This window comes from Acartia tonsa, chromosome 9 (assembly GCF_053477335.1).
Source record: "Acartia tonsa isolate MP-2025a chromosome 9, ASM5347733v1, whole genome shotgun sequence".
NCBI classification, from domain to species: Eukaryota; Metazoa; Arthropoda; class Copepoda; order Calanoida; family Acartiidae; genus Acartia; species Acartia tonsa.
In genome coordinates this window covers 43,585,127-43,603,021 of record NC_137268.1, presented here as the reverse complement: position 1 = coordinate 43,603,021, position 17,895 = coordinate 43,585,127, and positions in this window count along the sequence as shown.

Here is a 17,895-nt window from a genome sequence, read left to right as displayed (position 1 = left end):
TACTATTTACAAACAATTTTATATTTTATCTTAATGATTAGCTAGTGCTGTATAGATGTGTGCAGTAGTATAGATTTTTAGTATGTCATTGTCCGTCCAACAGTTCTTTCGTCAGTCAAGGTTATATAATGAAGATAGACTGCTGAAATTTTCCTGTAAATTGTAAATCTGTCCATGTGTCCGTTGTTCATACTTCAAAATACATAAGACATAAGAAAGGTTTCTTGATTTTCTTTCAGTTTTGCAAAATTTTCTCTCTATTGATTTTTGGTATGGAAACTAGACAGCTGCTCTATGACTCGTTCGTTTGTCTATTCTATCCTTTTTCAGCTGATTTTCTCATCCTTGTTCAATATATTATTTTAACGGCCGTTTTGTATTAATATTCAACTTTGATGTGCACGTGACAAAGCAAGTAAGAAAAATGAAATATCTTTAATTGTTACGCAGTGTAGAACAAAATTTCAAACCCATCATATTCTTAATGACTACCGACGTTACTCAGTTTATGCGATTATCCCAGTTTGCTAAATAGTGAAGATTTAAATTAAAACTGATGCCTATGCTAAAAAATGAAGATTTTCTCTTAATTTTCGCCATGCTAATATTTCTTTTTTTCACCTCATCTGAAAATTTTTATTTAAAATAATTTGAAATGTGAAGAAAAAAACACATCCTATAATATAAAGTAGTAAGGTTTTTTTTTGTCTCAGACTAAATAATTCATAAAATGCAGGTCCGAAAGGATTTTAATTTTCAGGGAACCTTTAAAAATGTCTTGGGGTGGTTTTAGGCTATTTTCCTGATATTTCCCGTCCTCCACTAAAGGCTCAAATGAAGCAAGGAGCAACAAAAAGTAATGTTTTGATTTATTTCAGCAAACCATACTTGGGCATATAAAAAACATTTAGAAGTCCATACATACAAATATAAAATGAGAATCAACTTTTTTGTAAAAGAAAATGCGGAAAAAAATATTGATAATACTTTATAATTTGCCTTAATAAACAAATTCAAACTTGCTACTTCAGCTATTAAGGTCCAGTCTTTACTGGAAAATAAACAAAAGGCCTACAGTAAAAAGAAAATAGGCATAAAATAAGCGTAAAAAAACAAGGATTACAACATTCATCAGATCGTAGCTAGAAAAACAGATTGAAGAAATACAGCTACTCAGAAATTGAAAATTGTTTATTATGTTGTTTATAATGTCGACGTAACAGGGAAATATCAGCCAAAAACCTCCTCTATATATTTACTAGCGACTACGAAACATGAGGGGGGGGGGTGGTTAAAAAATAGTTAAAAACCTTCCCTGGACCTATAAGAAGCTTCACTGTTAAGGAGAACCTTATCGGTTCAGCGGTTAGCGAGATCCTTTCTATACAGACAAAAAAGCTTACTACTTTATATAATAGGATAGGCAACTAAGTCATTTAATATACATGTTAAAACAACGGTTGTATAAACGAATTGTACAGAGCCTCGCTTCTTACAAAAACTAAAAGCCAATATCAATGTTGGAGTAATTTAGTACTTTACTTTTGCTAACTTGTTATATTTGTCAATATTATAGACAGATAATATAATTTAGTAGCGCTTCGACTCTATATTTATTTATATGGTATGTCTGTGCGTCTTCTGTCTGTTTCAGTTTAAACTATGCACAAACAAACAATGGACATAGAATACTATACACATGCAAAAACGACATCACAAATATATTCTGTTATATCATAGGACTAGCGGCTACGCCCTTAGAAGCCTCTAAAAGCACAAAGGTTTGGAATGGAAATAGTCTTTTTGTGATGGGTTATCTTTTATTGGTTTAGCGGTTATCAAGATCCTTCGCTACAGACAAAAAAGTCTGAGTAAAAGTCGATAAATTTGAGAAACTGTAATAGTACAATATGAGTTTACTTTTTTATTTCCATGGACATGAATCTAAAGAAAAACAAGGATGGCAACATCCATAAAAGCGAAGCACTGAAACGGTGGGACAAACGGACATTAACACTTGTATAGTGTCAGAACTAAATAATCATAATATAACTGCATAAGAGTTAAAGCAAAATTTTAAGTAAATTTGTTGAAAAACTGCTTGATTCAGGATAATATTTATGGACATACTTACATTTTTAGGACTTGATTATAGAGTTGCTTCGCTGATTACATTATACTTTGTTGTCCCAGGAACTAATATACTAAAAATCAGATCAATCGGATGATTAGATCACATACAAATTTGTTGTTAAAAAAAGTAAGAAAATCATCATGTTTAAAATGGACGTACGGACATTTTGGTGATGATTATAGAGTTGCTACGCTTTTTAAATCATACCTAGCTATTAAAGGAATCACCATGCAAAATTTGAAATCGATAGGACAATTCTAACATGCCTAAATTAACGAAAATAGCTATCCGTTACGGACGGACGGACATACGGACGGACCGACCCTAATTATAGAAAAGCTTCGCTTTTAAAAAGGGAGGATGAAGTTTCTTGTGGCAATTTCTGCTGGGATGGTACTCCCCTACCAAATAGTCTCCTCAAGCTTTACTGTAAAGCAGGTCCCTATAGAATCAGCGGTTGTAAGATCCTATGCTACACACAGACTTTACTTTACTTTATTATTACCAAAAAAGGTTAAGACTCTAGGGGGCTAGGTGTCGCTTCGGGTACTAGACCTATCTCCACGCACCTTGAAACATACATACAATACTTATGATTGCGGTGTAAAGGGTCCATTCACCCATCAGACAACCAACTCTCTGAGATGCACGACCTTAGTCTGAGAAGTCCCAACTGTGCATGGTAGCGAGATGCGCCTGTTTTGGGCCAATTCCCCCCACTCTAACTATTTACGTCGCGCATCTGACATAGTAGCAGTTGGAACCATTTAGTTATGACGCGGTGTTGGACCGAGATTCGAACCTATCACCTTCCCGACGACGAGCGGATGCGCTACGTGTTGAGCCACGGTTGCGGGTTTACCAAAAAAGGTTTAGTATGCGGGTTTCTTGCCGATAACGTTTGGTATAGCCATTTACCATAGTTTACTAGATATACAAAAAGACAAACAAACATTCGGTTTCTTTTTGATCAAACTTACTCAAAGCTTGTCTTTAATTTGTTCATGTTTACATACTGATAATAAGATGCCAATACTTTTGACAAAACAAATTGTAATTGAAAAGACAATATAGAAATATTCTCAATCATATTTTGAAAGCTAGTCAAATAACTTTTTAGGTAAATAATTCCTTTCATATAAAATGTTGTAATTGACGTATGCAACGAAGTTACTGTACAGACAATTTTTTATAGGTTTCAAAAATATAACATTAGGGAATGTCTATATAACCTCCAATTGGAGGGTAAAACTTTTAGGGGGGATGTGGTTAATTTTTTGTTTGTTCCGGAATAAAGGTTTAGATAATAAAATGTTAATAAATGAGTTCCATATTAGCAAGCTAATTGACGACAATTTTCCCCTTGTCAGTATATCCTATATCTATTAATATAACCATGTCTGTTTTATATTAAAAATTTAACTTTTTATAGTTTTATGTTAATTGCGAAATTTTTATAAGTAAAAAAAGAAAAAGCAAGGGTGAAATTTCCAAAAAAAATATTAGGAAAAAAGCATTTACGAATGAAAACATGAAGATAAAATAAAAACCAAGAATCAAAAAATAAAAGAAAAATTAAAATGAAATAGTGTAAATTTCTATAAATGAAATCAAACTGCAATAGTATTATCTACATTTTGATGGGTTACGAACCTTGGACCTAGCTCCAAGATATTTAAGAAAAAGTGGTGAATGCTGAGTTTTATAAAACACACTTTGCTTGTTGAATGATTTTTAAAAATTTTCTTAATTATTTGAAGGTTCAGTTATGTTATGATCATTAAGCATGACCTTATTTTACATGACGTACAATTTACACTTTTTTAAGCAAAGCTTCTTTATAAGCATTATTTAACTCTTTATTTTGAATATTTTGTAATCTATAATACAAAGTAGAATGATGTCTATCCGTCCGTCTGTCCCTTAAGATCTCGGTAACCACTGAACCGATCGGATTCTACTCTTCAGGGAATATACCTACTGGTCCTGTGGTGGTTTTAGGCTATTTTCTTGGGGGTGGGATATCCCCAACCCCCCAAAAAACAAAAAATTCCCCCACCAATTTTTTTTTAATTACTTAAAATATTGGTGGAGTGGGGGCATCTCCAGGTAATAAAAGATGTAATTATACCTCTTGAGGCAAAGCCCCTAAAGGCTAGGGGTGAAGCCGCTAGTTATATTATATTTAAATACTTTTTTAACATAATAAAGTTTGAATAGGATAAGGAAAATATTTATTTCTGTGATAGATTTATGGGAAAGAAATTATATTTATCCCTAAATTTTATGTTTAAAGGTCTTCCTTTCAAAATATGTTTTTTAAGATAATAGAAACAGAACTTTACATACTATCTCAAAAGTTTCAGGAAAACGTAATATTGGTTCAGGGCAGGCTTTAAAGCTATTTAACAAGGTGTTAAGTCTACCCTCTTAGACAATTATTCCTCTGTGTTGGAATGTATTTTCTTGTATTCCCTGGCAAGTTCGAACCCATTAATTCCCTTTTCCTTACACCAGAGAATGAGTGTGTTACGCGGCATTCCTAACTATCTCCGCGCGTCGCTTGTAAACAAACAAAAAAGACGCGCATTTTTCCTTTGATGATTCCCATGTGAAGAGCTACGTGAATAAAAATAATGTATTGGTTGAATATACATGCGCTCTAATCCGTGGAAGATCTCAAATAAGCCTTCCTGCTTAGTTTGACATCATATGTGACTCACTGTTTTCATGGTAATAAATACACATTTGTAAACTTCGCTATGTTGGTCATTCGGAGGGCTTGGAGATAAGATTTCGAGAACGGCAAGGCATGCGTTCCGAAACAATGAAAACAAGACAGAACAGATGCGGCTAAGAAAATATCTGTGAAGTTTTGTGAATGTGTTGGTTGTGATACCTTACCACGCATTATTATAATCGTAATCAGTACAGTTAACTTTTGTGACAATCATGGGTCCTAAAAAGAATAAAGGCGCTCAACTGGGATTGCGGCTGCGCCCAGCCGTCGAGGCCCTAACCAGTGAACTAAATAAAGTGATGAAGTTGGTCAGTGAATCTTCAGAGCTTGACGTTAGACATTTCACTAAGGAGTCAATCCTTGTCCATGACAAGTTCGAGACATTCGATAGCATCATGGTCGGTTTTAGCAAGCTTGGTGTGAGAATCCAAGAGCTTGAGGAGTTTAGTGACATTTATTCTAATATAGTTACTGTGCAAAAGGATTATAGTGCTCTGAAAGATGCTCTAGATGCTATAGAAGAGCTTAGTGACATTCAAAGTGTTGTTGATTTAGTTGGTGATAATTTGCCTGACCATAAGGCTGAACTATATGATCGATGCTTAAAGATTGTGAAAGTTATTAAAGGGTCATACTTTCCCTTACCAGAACCAATTATAAACACTTTGTCTGCTTTGATGAAACGGCTGGCTGAGGTTAAGCTTGAACCTGTGAAGCCGCCCACAACGACGGCGGGTGCCTCGACAGCATCGCCATTTGTGTCACCATTTGGCACACCACAGTTCGGCACCGGTTCTATATTCACGCCAGGATATATGAATCGTGTCGACGAACACCTTCTTCCAAGCTTTGACGGCTCAGAGGCAGCCTACGTAAGTTTCAAGGACAATTTTAAAAAGCTTACCGTAGGACAGGACCCGCCGTATTTACAGTTATTGTTAAGCAGTGAAAAGGTCTGTAAAAATAAAGAGTTGAGACTTCAGTTAATTCAGATTCAATCGCATGAATCTCAATGGGCTTACCTTGATGCACGTTTTAAGTCCAAAACACGTCAGATGCTCTGCCTTTTCAACCAATGGGAGAAGAAGCCTAAACCGTCGGACTCCAACCAGATTGTGACAGTCTTAGCAGAGTTTGGTGGTGCAGTTAGCCAGCTCGAGCAGCTGACTAAAGATGATGATGATGATGAAGTTACCACAAGCCAGTGGTTGACCGTGATCCTTCTGGAGATGTTATCCAAGAAGTTGCCACGTGATTTTCAAGATAAGCTCAACCTAGCGTTGGGCTCGATGGATACCCCAAATATTCCTAAGCTGTTGAAGATTATAGAGGAACAGAGGGGCGCCATTTTGATGCGGTGTTCAATTGATGTAGACACCCCCTCCAAGAAGAAAGGTAATCCTGCGGCCGCAGCTACAGCCGTTGGTAAACCTGGGTCTCCAGCTAAGACCAAGAAGAAACAGCCTTGCCCGTCGGAAGGTTGTAACTCTGATCACCTGTTGTTTAAGTGCTCCAAGTTTAGGGATATGTCTGTTCCTGAACGTAAAGTCTTCATCAAGAAGATAGGCGCCTGTTTGCTCTGCTTACAAAAGGGGCATCGGGTGGCCGACTGTCCCAGAGCCGATAAACTTGGCAGCTGTACCATTGACAGCTGCAATCAGCCCCATAATAGCTTGATTCATGAGACTGTGGCTGGACAAGTTGCGGCAGTGTATGAATCACAATTGTTTAGCAAGAACAATTTTATGCTGATGTTGCAGCAGCTCCCAGCATTGGCGGCTGACAAACGTCAAGTCACCGTCAATGCTATGTGGGACTCTGGAGCAAATTTGACGTTGATTTCTAGAAGTATTGCCAAGAAGTTAGAGTTGCCATCAACTGGTCGCACAGCTACTATTTCTCTGGCAGATGGAAAGAGCCAAGCATGTCCTACAGTCAAGATTTGTTTGGTTGACCGCAACCGGAATTCACATATTCTGGAGGCGGCGGTAGTGCCCAGCATTGGTACTGAAGAAGGGTTGCGTTCTATTGATCCTACAGCCGCCGCCGAAATTTTCAACATGAAGCCTGATAATTTTTCTATGGTCGACGGTAAGATTGACGTTCTTATCGGCCATTTAACACCAGCCATGTTCCCGTGTGCAGATAAAATGGTTGGTGATTCTAGACTGTACAGAAGCTTATTTGGTACAGGCTATTTAGTTGTGTCTGCAGATGGCAGGACTGTTGCTAATCCTGTCGCCTGTAAAGCTGTTAAGTTGGAGGTCAGCAAGATGGAGTTCCTGAGTACAGAAAGTTTGGGGATACAGCCGCCATCAATGTGCAGCGGTTGTAAGAACTGCCGTCATTGCGCCGCCATTGCCGCCGGGCAGTCCGCCTTGGACGTGCGTAAGCGGCAGCTGATTGAAGAAGGTTTGACGTTGGATCTTGAGAACCGTATCTGGACGGCCTCATATCCTTACAAGCAGCCGCCAAGTGTGTTGTTTGATAATTCTGAGCAGGCGTACAAAATCTGCTTACGTGACCGGCAGAGGATGGTCAAAAAAGGTGAATATGACACCTTCTGCCAGGTGTTCCAAGAAGCTGTGTCTCGTGGAGTGTATCAGAAAGCTTCGCCAGAAGATCTAGCTTATACTAAGCCCGTGTATTATTCGAGCCTAGTCTGCGCATATAAAGAGTCTATTTCCACGCCGTTGAGGATATGCGCCAATTCTAGCCTCTGCTGCAAGGGGCTAAGCCTCAATAGTATTATGATGGACGGGCCAGTACCATTATATACCTTGATGCACAATCTTATTCGGTTCAGAAGTTATAAGTGTGCATTCGTGGCTGATATTCAGAAGTTCTACAATTCATTGTTAGCTACCTATGAAGATTCTCAGCTGAAACGTGTTTTTTTCGCTGATACAGTTGATGGAGAGCCGGAGGTCTATCTCACCAAAACCATCAACTTTGGTGAGGCCTTGGCTGGCGATATGGCCGTGACCGCCCTCAGACTCACTGGTCGTATTTTTGGTGGACGTTCCCAGCAGGATGTTCAAGATGTTTATGGATCTGAGAATATTAGAGGTTGTGACGTTGTAGCCCAGCAGGATGTGTGGAGAGATGTTCAGCAACCACTCAGTTCTGAATTTATTTTGTATCAAGATCCTCCTTCGGTCAAATTGGAGACTTGTACTTACGTGGATGACTGTTTGAGCGGTCATAACAGTAAACCTGAAGCTGTCCAGCTGGTCCAAGAGCTGGAAGATATGATTGCACCTGGCAATTTCAAGTTTAAATCTGTTGTTTATTCTGGAGATGATGTTGGCAGTGTAAAAGTTTTGGGCCTTGTTTGGGACCCTAAACAGGATAAGTTGTTCCTACCTGTCAGAGCCAACCACGGCGAGAAGATTAAGGGTAGAAAATTACTACAGGACCTGGATCTGGAGGATCTCTGGAGAAGTCTACCTGAGTTGATAACTAAACGAGAAGTTTGGAGAATTGTGCAATAATTGTATGACCCAATGGGTCTAGCAGCGCCATTGCTGCTTAAATCCAAGCTTTGTCTGCGCTCAGTTTGCATACATGGATGCAACTGGGATGATGCCATACCTGGAGAGTTGAGGTCGGAGCTCGTGTCCAGCCTCCAGGACCGTTCGGCACTTGGAAATGTGTCATTCAGACGTTCGATGGTTCCTGATAAGCCGTTGGGGCTTCCAATGGTTGTTGGTTTCTGCGATGCATCTAACCAGGCCTATGCAGCCATCACCTACCTGAGATGGCCAGTTCCTGGAGGATATGATGTAGTTTTGTGTTGCGCCAAGTCACGTGTCGCACCAGTGAAGATAGAGTCTATACCAAGGTTAGAAATGCTTAGTTGTCTAATTTTGGCAAGGCTTGTGGATACTGTTGTCAGAGCCCTACCTTTCAACATTTCTGGCAAAGTATTTTTTAGTGATAGCAGCTGTGCCCTGGCTCAGTTATCCAGTGACAGTGTTATGCTAAATGTTTTCAACAGTCATCGTGTTTCCGAGATACAACAGTTGACGAGCCCTGAAGATTGGAGATGGGTTCCAACCCAACACAACATCGCCGACCTGGCGACGCGTGGTTTGTGTACGATTGAGGATGTACAACCTGGATCTATATACCAGGAAGGTCCAAGCTGGTTGCGCCTGGAACAGGACCAGTGGCCCGTTAAGACGGCGGGTGAGGTAAATGCATCCATTCCCGAGAGCGAGCTAAATCCCAAGATGGCGAAGCTCAAGGTAATGTTCACACAGGTGGTGGACAATGATTTCTGGAGGTCCCTGGCAAGAAGGACCTACAGGCAGGCAAGGAGGACTGTGGCCGCAGTTCTTAAGGCTGCCAACTGCTTTAAAATGCTGCTTGTCAAGAAACGTGGCGTTGCAACAAATGAGGATGGTGTTAGCAACAATGATAGTTCTAGGTATTATGAGAACTATACTTTCACAAATACATACATGGATTCTGTTTGTGACTTGTTTTTGACCTCCTTCAACCAAGAGAAGGAGATGACCATGGACGCCGAGGGAAAATTCGACTCCCTTCAACCCTATCATCACAAGGTCCAGGTTTGTTGGCCCATAGTGGGTCATGATGGATGTTTTCCTCTTAGGTCATTCACTATATTGAAAATGGCCGGGAGGGGAGACGAGGCTCTTGAGGCCGCTGCTGGAGGCCCCAGGAAAGTTATGAAGGACAGCCCAGGTGTTGTCTTGCTCAGCCGCCACAACAGGCTGGCGCGGCTCATCCTTCAACAGTCCCACGATGAATTGGGACATGGAGGCCATCGTAAAACGTTGGCGCAAAGCCGCAGGTATGCATGGATCACACATGGCCGCATGGAGGCTATGAAAGTGGTCAAGAGTTGTGCTGCATGTTCCATTGAATATGCCAAGCGTTCGAGTCCCGCAATTGCTAATATTCTGCCAGATCGTGTTGAGCCCTCAATGCCCTTCAAGGAGGTGCATATGGACCTTGCGGGGCCGATAGAAGTTGTGAAGCCTGGCGTTGGCACCAGGAGTTCCAAGACCAAGTACAAAGTTTGGTTGTTGATTGTGGCCTGTAGATTTACACAGGCTGTGTTTGTTGACGTGTTGACCGATTATTCAACTGAAGCCGTGCTGGTCGGCTTGAGAAAACTTCAGGCGTTTTACAATATGCCTAGAAGGGTTACTACAGACAGAGGCACCAATATGGCTGGTGCCAAACGAATTATGGATGAACTTTTGAAGGATACCAGGATGCATTTTGAATGGCATCTTGTGCCCACTGCAGCACACTCGTTCGTAGGTACTGTGGAGAGGCAGGTTGGGCTGGTCAAGCGTGTGTTGAACAAGAAGTTGGCTGGTGCTACTGTAACCTTCAATGATTTATTGGTGTTGTGTGCTGAGACTGCAAGAGTCTTGAATTCTAAGCCATTGACCTATGCCACCCAAGGAGATGACGTCAATTGCTGGAGAATAATTTCACCTGCTGATTTATTAGGCGGCAGGACCAATGATGCAATTTGCACCTTCGAGACAGGTTGCAAGGAGCCCATCACCAGGAGGCTGGAGAACTTGGAGGAGTTGACCCGTCAGTTCCATCAGGTGTACAAGGAGCAGCTCATGCCTGAGCTACTCAAGTCCGTCAAGTGGCGCCGCAACGAGGTGCTGCTCGAGCCGGGAGACGTGGTGCTGATCGACGATAGCACAAGTTTGATGAAGAAGTGGCGTGTGGAAGAAGTGCGCCCAGGTGGGAGGACCGTGGTTTGCAAGTACAAATTATCAGATGACGCAGCCGCCACGAGTAACGAGACTTCCGCAAGACGTCTGCTCAAGATCAATCTACCCAAAGTTTAGTATAAGTATCGTTCTTGTTTAACTTTGAATTTTATTTTACGGTAGATTTATCAGATATTTTTTTCGAAAGACAAAAAACGCAAATTTTGACGCAATTTCGTTTAAACTTTCAAATCGACGCAAGATTTTTTTTCATTTGAAATGCAAACTTAAGTTTTTTATACGTTTACGCAAGTTTTTTCAATGATTTAAGTCTTTCCGGGACCAGGGATTTTTTTCGCGGAAATTTTCCTAGGTACCTACGCAAATACGAACATTTTTATCCTTGTTTGATTGAAATTCGATATGATAAAAAATTAACACAATGAGATTTTTTTACATCATACAAATATTTCTTTAAGATTTATTATAATCACATAAATAATTTAATATTACATGCATATTAAAATTATTACTATTTACCTTTTAACCGATGTACCTAAAGAAAAAATGCAGATTTTTTCGCCTTGAATTAAGTAGATTCTTTGAGTTCGAAGATTTAAGCTTAATAAGACCGCTCTATGGTGTATCTTAGCTCTGTTTCCTCGGCCAGACATACCACAGAACGGCAAAAGATAATTTAATTTCGTTTGCTTTGATTGATGATTTTAAAGTTTCTTGAATTATTCATGATTCTTTTAATTTTTAATTTGATTTTAACATCACTAATTATGTTTATTTTCAGTTGATGCAGCCCTGCGCCAGAAATCCTGTCGGAAATTATGCAGTATCAAAAAATTGTGATGGAAAGACATAACGTCCGTCAGGATAGCTGGAACATGGCATTATTAATATTTGAAAGATTGGTTAGTTTGTATCTTGAGGGGTTCATTCTAACTGAGGCCCCAAATTGCCTTAATTTTGACTGTATGAATATGTACAAGTTGCTTTCTTCTTAAAACAGAGAGAAATTGCAAATTCAGCATTTAGAGAAGTTCTTTTCTTATATTGAACTTTTGTTTTATTTGGTAATTTTAATTTGCATATTAATTGCATTTTTAATTTTACGCAAAATTGACTCACGAAGATTTAAAATTATGAAATTTTAATTTTCCGATGTTTGATGATTTTTTTACAGTCATATTTTATTTAGATTTAAGTATCTATTTTATTAAAACATGTTAGATTTAAGGATCTTACCTATCTTATCTTAAAAATGTTTAGATGTAAGCCCGAGTATTTTTCCGCTGGAAAAAATGCCAATTATTGAGAAGTTTTTATGAAATTTTACTTTTCTTTTCTAGCAAAAAGATTTAGTAGAAAAAATGTCATTATTTAATCTTTCTTTCTTTTGATTAAAAAGTTTGAGTTGATTATTTAATTATTGATGCGATTTTTAATAAAAAAAATCATTTGCCTATTATTATGTAGGTACCTAATCAAAGTTTAGGTACTATTGATTATTAATTCATGTATTCGCAATTACATGGTCTGTAATTCTAGTTTTAATTGAGATTATGAGGCCATGATATAATGAGATGTGTGAGTGGTAAATGTGCATTTCTTGAATGTTGAATGCTTTTCCCATTCCTTATTCCTATCCTTATGTGGTAGTGGAGTCGGTTTGAGTTATTGTGGTGTTCGTAAGTTACCATAATTAATTTTAGGCCTGATGGCCATGCCATTTTAAATTCTTGTAATTTATGCGTTATGAGATTGTGATTTTGTGGACACTGTCTGCACGCATGATGCTAAGATGAGTTATGTGTTCGATTCCCAGTGACTAGACGGGTGTGTGTTGGAATGATTTTTCTTGTATTCCCTGGCAAGTTCGAACCCATTAATTCCCTTTTCCTTACACCAGAGAATGAGTGTGTTACGCGGCATTCCTAACTATCTCCGCGCGTTGCTTGTAAACAAACAAAAAAGACGCGCATTTTTCCTTTGATGATTCCCATGTGAAGAGCTACGTGAATAAAAATAATGTATTGGTTGAATATACATGCGCTCTAATCCGTGGAAGATCTCAAATAAGCCTTCCTGCTTAGTTTGACATCATATGTGACTCACTGTTTTCATGGTAATAAATACACATTTGTAAACTTCGCTATGTTGGTCATTCGGAGGGCTTGGAGATAAGATTTCGAGAACGGCAAGGCATGCGTTCCGAAACATCCTCAAAAAAAAAGAATATTTTCTCTCAAATTAAACCATTAGTGACATAGTATAATGAAATACAATTTTGTCGTGTGTGTGTGTGTTTGTGTAAGCGCGTGTGCGTTATATGTGTGTTGTAGTGGGCTAAGCTAAGCGCTTTGAAATACGACAAATATTTGTAAATAGATACCAACCAAATAAATAAAATTTTACCATTTTGTACAAATCATATATTCGTAGATTTATAATAAGCTGCATATTCTTAGATTTATGTTTCGATATTCAATAAGTTTCACTAAAAAGGAGAGCCATATTGGTCCAGCAGTGTATAAGATCTTTTGGTACAAACACACACTGAAATACATTTTTAAGTGGTAGAGTTCTAAAACTCAATTTTTTAAAATTCTTTTTGAGTCAGAATTTTTATTTAAGTAAGTTTTATCTGCTGCATACTCTTTGTCTAATTCCGATATGAACCAGCCCTAGTAAATATCCCCTACTAAATGGTTTACCCCCAAGGTAGAGGTAAATTTTAAATGGAGGGGATAAATGTAAAAAATCTTGGGGAGGGGTAATCACCCCTTTACCCCCCCCCCTCCTTGGACGTCCTTGGTACCCTCCCTTACTCCCTGTACCATACCCAAAAAATAGCTATTAACCTTCCCAGGTTCTATAGGAAGCTACACTGTAAAGGAGAACAATATCAGATCAGCGGTTATCGAGATTCTTTGGTACAAACAGATACACAGACAGACACACAGAAACAGACCCTGACACTTTTATGTTAGTATTTCTAAATCACTCTTTGCTTTTGCTAGACATATAAATAAAACTAAAACATTTTTAATAAAATCAATTATGCACATCTAACTTTCACAAACTATTTATAAAACTTAAATATGAAAAGACTTCAAGCTTTATACTATTAACAATTAATTATCATTAATTATAGATTTAACAATGTCATTTTCTATTTATAATGAAAATAGATACTTGCATAAAAACACTTGCATTGGAAATAGGGATAAATACTACATTTTTTACAATAACCATTGAATATTGATAAAGATGAGAATTATATGTAATTTTTTTTGGAGAAATAAGTAAATAAATAAATAAAATAAGTATAAATTAAATATTAACTATTAAAAATAAACAAATATTCATTGGTTTTATCCAACCATTTTACCCATCCCCTCCCCTCTTACTAAATGAACAAACGGACCAATAAATGAAGTTCATGTTAGCAAGCTAAAGTTTTCCCCTGTCATAATATTCATGTATATAAACATTATTACTGTAAATGTTAATAAACTTAGAATGCTATAGGCTGAAGCTGTGGCTGAGAATGGCAGAGGTTAAGGTTGGTTAAATTGAAATTTGTTGACTTCAGCTGATGTTTGTTGCGGCTTATTGTAGCAGTTTCTTCCTCCAGGTTCCTCAAAGCATTGCAGTTTGTTGAAACTGTGCTTTTAGCTTTGACTGAGTTATATGAGGATTACTATATGTAACTATGTGACCTTAACATTTAGGTGCTCTGTATTCGAAGGAGTAGGGAAGGGGGGAAAATATCATAAAACCATTTTCATGAACCAAAGTGAGGCTTTCCTGAAATGAAGAACTCAATCAATTCCGTAGCTTTTGAGATCTTAAGCTACAGACAAAAAAAAACTTTGTACTTTACATAATAGGATAAAATATATTTGAATAGGTACTGAAATTTTTGGGAGTGATTAAAACCCATAACCGCTTTTTTTACAATGATAAATATATTAAATATTGGCCGAGCTCTGTCTTGTTTGGCAACCTATTATCCTTGGTTTTGGCATTGGTCGTTGTTAGACGAGCAACTACACAAAAATAGCGTCAATACAATTCATCTAATTTAGGGACAATTTGCGATAGCAATTTGAAACTACTACCGTTTGATTCCTTTTTCATATTCTCGTTAATTTCTTTTGTAACCATATAAATTTGTTGTGAATTTAGAAAGAAATCCTTTACCGAACATAAAAAAACTTTCTACATTTAAATTTACAAAGTTGTGTTTTATGGGCTTTTTAAAAAGTCAAATATACAGGGTAAGGTCACTTGAAATGGTATGATACTTAGGGACCCTATTAATACAATGCTGTAATAGTCTTTTTAATTATTTCACAATGTAAGGACAAATAATTTATGAATATTAGCTGATATATAAAATTTCCCATACTGTATAGCATATTATGGAACAGGGCAACGATACTGGTTCTTACTACATATGTACTATTTCTAGAGCCTTTTTACGCAATGAATAACATCAAATTTATGCTACTGGGAACTTGCTGTAGTGCTGTCATCTTTATAATTTAGGTCTATGGAATTATCCCATGTTGTGAAGCGAGTACCATCCTAAAACCATCCCTCACCCCGTCCCCTACTCACACAGTAGAAAAAAATATTATAATAAATAGCAACATGAAAAAATAATATATATCCTATTATATAAAGCAGTAAGCTTTTTTGTCTGTAGCAAAGGATCTCGCAAACCGCTGAACCAATATGGTTCTCCTTTACAGTGAAGCTTCCTGTAGGTCCAGGAAGGGTTTTTGATTATTTTTGGGTAGGGTATCTCTACCCTCATAATAAAAATGCCCCCCTAAAAAATATATATTTTTTTTACTTTTTCTTTTCAAAAGTCAAATTAAAAGAAGGGGCGGATCGACTTTTCTCCCTCCCACTTTAAGTGCCCCTAGAGGCTTCTTGTTGGCGTAGCCACTAGTATTACAAATAACAAGAAGGTAACATTATTCTAAAGCAGCGAATAAATAACAGTTATGATGATAAAAGAATGATTTTTACAGATTTTCTTTACTTTGTTAAATCCTAGTGGATACGCCCCAAGCATCAAGAGTCTCTGTATTAAAAGATTGAAATGATAGTACTTTTCCTAAATTTTCCTAGACTTAAATCTAATAATCGAATTAGCATAAAACTATCCCGGGAACTATGTTTCAATAAAGCTTCCCTAAAATTTAGATCTAAATCAGTTCTTAAGGCTTTATACTTTATATTATAGGCTGATTTTTTGCAGTCATTTTGATAAAATGTCTAAGATAGTAACTAACTGATAGACTTTTTTTTCTAGAGTTCTTAGTTTTAAAGAAAAAATATGTAATATTTCTTAAAATATGCTCACAAATAACAAATAAATGGCAAATAATATATTTTAGCTGATAAATTATACAGCCGATTTACTTATTTTTCATTCTTTTATTAATCTGGGCAATCTTAGAGTTACAATTATAAGATCGAACGTACAGAAAATCTTTGCCATAGTCATAGAGTAGCGGCATTACTCGAAATAAGATATTTTTTCAAGTTCCGCCTAATTTCCATTGTGTAGCAAATCGTCCCCCCCTAAAACTAGCTGAAACCAAACGCAACCCCCTAAATTCAACAACATTTGGGGGTGGTTCTAACGTTTAGCTGTGTAACAGCAGATTAGAGGGCTCTTATATATTATGTTATTCTGTAAATGTATGCTAGTTAAAATCTAGGAAACAGCTTTCTGTTAAACTAACAACAACAGATAGATAATAAAGTAACTACCTTTCTTTATCATGACCTTTACTTTGTACCATCTTATCTAGACAGCTAGATAGACAGATAGATAGATAGATAATATATTATATCTTTGTCATCTGTTATAGTGATATATTGAAGTAGACATTACTCATTGAGTTTTTTAGTGACTTGAGTTTTTTTTAGCTTAGTTTCTAGAAGGTTTTACTTAGTGAATTGTGATTCGTTGTACATAAAGAATTTTTTATGTGAAACATACTTATTTTAATGTTTTTATATCAATTATTTTTTCGATGTGTTTGGTAATTTTGGTTAAATATTGGTTTATGAACTTCTATAGTATTTTGTTTTATACTAGTTAATTTAATATTTTTGCTATAAAAATGACAATTCTGAAATTAAAATTGAACTTCATATATACATTAGTTTAAATGTAAGTTTAGTTTTCAAATACGCTTAAGTTTTTAACAAAATGTGTTGTGTTTTAAATGATTTATTCTTCTTATTAGACAAATCATAGACAAATTAAATATGATAATATTACATATTATAAACATATTTATATATATACATGTTAAAACATAATGTTATATTTTGATTTATATTGATAACATAATACTTTTTTTTAAACAATGGAGATCGGACGTTATCTAACAGCTAAAATACTTTGTATTGTCCTTATATCCTAAAACAAAATCTATAAAATTAGTTACTAAACTGTAATTTAATCCGATGGAATTAAGTAGTTTTATGGTAAATTGTGCTAACATTAAAGTTTGTGAGAAAAAGTTATCCTCATTCCATCTTATAATACATTCTTCCTTGCTTGCTTTTAAAGCCCTATCTTTTGCTATCAGTATAAGTAAAGTTATTTGTGTGAAGTCATCCCCTTTAAAACATTCATAATAAATATTAAATAAATAAAAATTTTCTTTTAGAAAGATAAATTCAGGACATTCATTATTATATATTTTATCCAAAAATGTGGCCATACAGTGAGCAAAATATTTTGCAAACTTGCATTCAAAAATTGCATGCTCACTGTCATTTATAACTTTGCATAATTTGCATAAATTGCTTTCAATAATATTCCATTTAAAAAGTTTGTTAGAGCTAATTAATGTACGAGTAAATTGTTCAAAAAGAAAACTCTTAAAATACATAGTTATGGGCAAGTTAAGTATTATATTAAAACTATATTTAAAACTTTCCATATCTGGGAACCATTTTTTGTCAATTTTTCGTGAATTCAAAGAAGGATGTGCTGACCAAATCTTTTTCTTTAACAAAATGTATCTTTTAAAATTCTTAAGTCTATGTATAAATTAGCTTAAAAGTACTTTTTATATTAAACTAGCGGCTACGCCCCCTAGAGGCCTCTAGGGGAACTTGAGGAGGAGAGAGTCGAATTAAATAATTCAATTTCTTATTTTAGATTTTAAAAGAAAAAGTTTTAAAAAATTTACGTTTGGCGTTTATTTTTCTCTAGGGAGGGTGGTGGTACCCTGCCCCAAAATAGTTATAAACCTTCC